This window comes from Pezoporus wallicus, unplaced genomic scaffold, assembly GCF_028554395.1.
Source record: "Pezoporus wallicus isolate ANWC-B61680 ecotype Strahan unplaced genomic scaffold, APGP_CSIRO_Pwel_v1 contig_2595, whole genome shotgun sequence".
Lineage (NCBI taxonomy): Eukaryota > Metazoa > Chordata > Aves > Psittaciformes > Psittacidae > Pezoporus > Pezoporus wallicus.
In genome coordinates this window covers 215,786-220,529 of record NW_026640968.1, presented here as the reverse complement: position 1 = coordinate 220,529, position 4,744 = coordinate 215,786, and the positions used below count along the sequence as shown (strand labels likewise).

At 43.0% G+C, this 4,744-nt stretch overlaps 1 protein-coding gene across 1 annotated transcript in view; it reads right to left on the bottom strand.

Annotated features, from left to right (window-relative positions):
• The window catches only part of RASGRF2 (Ras protein specific guanine nucleotide releasing factor 2), a 275,229-nt gene that overhangs the window by 136,194 nt on the left and 134,291 nt on the right, over positions 1–4,744 (bottom strand). The gene's annotated exons all lie outside the window — the stretch shown is intronic.

The window sequence follows — 4,744 nt, the reverse complement described above, 5'->3', positions numbered from 1 at the left end:
GACAGGAGCCCAGGTAATTTGAGAGGGGGGAAAAGGAGGTGAGGGAAACAAAAATAATTGCTGCAGTAGCCAATCCTGTTTGACTGAGTTACATGAGTGACATTTGCTCGCACAAGGGTGCCCTTGAGGATTTAAGTGGGATGTGGCAGGAGGGGGACATGTAGCAGTTGGGTGATAACAACATCATCTTTCTCAAGGGAAAAGAGTTCACGTCAGCAAATGATTGGCCAAGATGCTTAACTGCAACAGGATGCTGTTTCACCCTCAAGAGCCCGTTTAGTAACAGCCAAAGGAGAAAGGTCAAGAGCAGCCTCTGTGCTGGATTGCCTTGGCTGCCTGAACAACTCCTGATGGACACAAAGAGCAGGATAAACCCACCTGCATGCATCCCAGGTGGAAATGGGTCAGAGCAGGGAATGGGACCCAGAGAAGCTGAGATCCCTGTTGGCATTTGCTCCTGCCCGCCTTTACTTTGTAATTCAGAACATTGGTTCTTGACTGTTTGTAAGGCAGAGGGGTCCAGAAACATGAAATGCAAAAGGGCCCTATCTGAAGCCTCAGATTTAGAATTACAATGGCTACGTAGTGGTAAAGTACTGGAAGAAATAATGTGATGGTTTGGAAAGCAAAAAAGAATAATTGGTTTCATTCACCTAGCTCTGCTTGCACCAAAGCTGAACATTTATCAAGGCTAACAGAGGAGCACAGAGGCCAGTACAATGCAGCTTTTAAAAGTCCAGTAATTAAAAATGCTTTTACGTTTGTACATTTAATATTCCTTGCATTATACATAGTGATTTCCTAAAAGCAAATCTCTTGGGTTTTTTTGTTGTTTTTTTGTTTTGTTTTGTTTTTTAACTTTACAAAACATTGGTATCTCTTGGTTTTGTTCTAGAGGCCAAAAATGTCATGACTAATTTGGATTAATGAAAGCCATGCATACCCACCATAATTAAAAGCAAAACAGCCACTCCAGATCAATGCATCTGGACTACCAAATATTTGAAACATCCCCTCTTCACTACACCTGCTTTTTATCAACCCAACATTGTGTTTCTGATATTGATAGAGAAAAAAATCCAATTGAGGATCTCTTGAGGTAACATGAGTACAGAAATACGAGCACAATTTGCCCCAGTGCAGGAACTGGCAAGGAAAACAGAAACCAGCTTCTCCTTTCATGCTTGACAAGAGCTCCCTAGTAGCTCTATGACATCTTTTGCTCCTGCTGTAAGCCCCTGAGCCTGCATTTAATGCAGAGCTTTGCGTACTAACACTTCTGAAGCTGCCTCTATCATCTCTTGGTCAGCAGTGCAGCCCCCACATGTCAGGTCAACAAGCTCTTGACTGAGGCGTGTCTGTTTTTGACTAACGGCAGCCATTTTCATAAAGCTCTTGAACAGACAAAGACCTTCACCTCAAAGTAGGTGATGCTATGGACTGAAGTGTCTTCCTGGCTTATGTGGCTGTTTAAGCTATTTGCCAGCTTGGAGCCCGGAAGAACAGAAGATGCAAATAAAACTCAGCCTGCTAGTTAACATCACAAACACCTAACAAACAGTGTTAGCAAGTTTCCTTATGATTTCTAAAGACTGTATCATTAATACTTAAAAAATAGCTTGGTCCTACTGTTCTTTGAGCTATTTTGTAAGGAACTCAGCTGCAGAAACAGCTGGGACACTAAGAACTATTCATAAATAATGCCCTGTTTTCATCTCTATCTAACCTAAATATTTATGTGACATCTCCCAATTAAAATGCTGTCTTGGTTCTTTGCTTGTGCTGAGGAGGTAGCAGTAGGTGAGTGTTAACTCGGTTGCAATTCATATTAATGCCATCTGTCCCCAGACAGGGAGTTCACCTGAAATTCAGCAATAATTTGTGCCCATTGGAGTTTGCTGGCTGAACAGAGAATTACTTATATGGACCAGATGAAAGTAATTTATTTTATGGGAAGGCTTTTCTAATTAGCACATTTCTTTCAGAGAAAATGTTTATTAAGTCAAATTTCCATATGTGGGGAATTATTAGTCACAGGAATCAGGGCAGAAATTACAAGTGTAGTTATTCTTACTTAGTATATGTATGTATCCAATTAGGAATTAGAGGGTACTGTGTTTGTTCTGAAGAACTTGCAAGGATAATAATCACTATCTCTTCTGCATTTGGAGTTAGAGCTCTGCTATTGTGCTGCTGCAAAGAGCTACTATACACAATGTCCTTAAATAAGGTAGCAGTCGCCTTGCACCCAGTGCAATGGCAATCACTGGGTTTCAAGTTTGATGGGTATTCTTGAGGTTCCTAAAGACAGACTTAGAATAAAACAGAGAACCATGCCATCTTGGGAGTAAATGTAGTTGTTTACCAAATGGTTACCAGACCTCTGCCTGAGATCTCCTTGTGACTCTGGATATTTTCAGTACCCACTCACATAGACTATATCCAGTCCCTGAGATATTAACCTGGAAAACATTGTGTTTTGAGGTGGCATTCAACCACTTAAATCCCACTAAAACTGATGGAATTTAAGCAAGTACTTGGTGCTAAGCATAATTCACCATAACCAAACGCGTAATTGGGCACAGAACAGTTCTCCTACAGTTATGATTAGGCCTCCAGAGAAAGACACTTGGAGGAGCCACATCTGCTAAATAAAGAGCTCAACTGGATGTAACCAACCTGTTAAAAATAACCCCAGTTATTTTAAGTTATTGAAGTTGCTCTTCACAGAATATCCACTACTACTGTAGGAAAGGTTCTCTATAATTAGCAGTGTGTTTTCTGGCCAGAGGGAGGAGAAAAGGTTTTCCTAAAACTGGAGCTGACCCACTGGAAAAACAGAAATATCAAAAATTCTTACAACAGAATCATGCACAATTGCCTAAGATCACATAATTTTTGCCAGCCGTATTGGAGACTGCACTGCACAGTACCACATATGTTTTCAATTCGAGAAACAAGACTGGAGGTAGGAATTGTCTAGATCATGAATGTGAAAAGGGGTGACAATTCTGTTTCAGACAGCTTCAGTCCTTTGAAAAGTTGCTCTTGTGTGACAGTGTGGTGAAGATTCTGTCTGATTTTAAAAATTTGAAAAGATTATTTTTCAACTGTATCTCACTGAAATGCTATTTTCTCTCAAGGGTATATATCGAGACATGATTAGAGACAAACATTACTGTTTCACAAGAGGAGGCTTTGACATCTCTGCTCTTCAACCCAGTAGAGGGTATTCATTTTGTTCTTCCACTGCTGCCACTGGCCCAGCCACTGCTGGTGATGGAGGCTCACAGTCCAGCAGACCATGGCTTTCTCCTCAAAACACAGCCCAGCCATGGATCTGGATCTCTAATAGCAGCCTTTCCTCAGGTGGGATTCTTAATTACCCTCAAAAAACACTACTGAAAATACAGCAGCTAATTTAAAATTACCAAAATGGTGACATTAAATCAGTTCTGAAACTGTCATTGTCAGGGAATTCGAAAGAGTAATGGCTAGAGAAACCTGGCCAACAAACGTATTTTGATACTTTGAAGTCTGACACTTTCTCTCTTCCCACCATCCTGATCCAGCATTTTTTGTCATCAAAACTCCAGCAGGTATGGTTAGAGAAGGATAAAGGTGCTCTTACACAGATGGTGCTCCCATTGAAGATGAAATTTTAATGGTAAACAGAATGGACCAGGAGAGGAGCGCTGCTGGATCTCATCCTCACTAACAAGGAGGATCTGGTTGAAGCAGTAAGGGTTGAGGGCTGCCTTGGTTGCAGCGACCATGAGATGGTGGAGTTCAGGATCTTGTGTGGCAGGACTAGTAGAGTAGCAAGTAGAATTGTAACCCTGGACTTTAGCAGGGCAAACTTTGGCCTTTTCAAGCAATTGCTAGGGGAAATCCCATGGGCAAGGCTGCTTGAAGGTAAAGGGGCCCAAGATAGTTGGTTGACATTCAAGGACTGCTTTTTCCGTGCTCAAGATCGGAGCATCCCGACATGTAGGAAGTCAAGGAAGAGGGCCAGGAGACCTGCATGGCTGAATAGGGAATTGCTGGGTATGCTCAAGTGGAAGAGGAGAGTTTACAGGTCATGGAAGGAGGGGCTGGCCACTTGGGAGGAATATAAGGCCGCTGCTAGAGGATGTAGGAAGGCAGCTAGGAGGACTAAGGCATCCTTAGAATTAAACCTGGCGAGAAGGGTCACGGACAGCAAAAAGAGCTTTTTCAAATACATGGCAGACAAAACTAACACCAGAAGCAATGTAGGCCCACTGATGAACGGGATGGGTGCCCTGGTGACAGAAGATACAGAGATGGCAGACTTACTGAATGCCTTCTTTGTCTCTGTCTACTCTGCTGCAGGCAGTCCTGAAGAGCCCTGTACCCCTGAGACCTTAGATGAAGTCAGGTCGACGGAGCGGTTTGCCTTAGTCGATGAGGAATGGGTTAGAGATCAGTTGAGCAATCTGGACATCCATAAATCCATGGGTCCAGATGGGATGCACCCGCGGGTGCTGAGGGAAGTGGCGGAAGTCATTGCTAGACCACTCTCCATCTTTACCAAGTCTTGGGAAACGGGAGAGGTGCCTGAGGACTGGAGGAAAGCAAATGTCACTCCAGTCTTCAAAAAGGGCAAGAAGGAGGACCCGGGTAACTCTAGACTGGTCAGCCTCACCTCCATCCCTGGGAAAGTGATGGAACACCTTATCCTTGGTGCCATCTTAAGGCATATCAAGGATAAGAGGGTTATGAG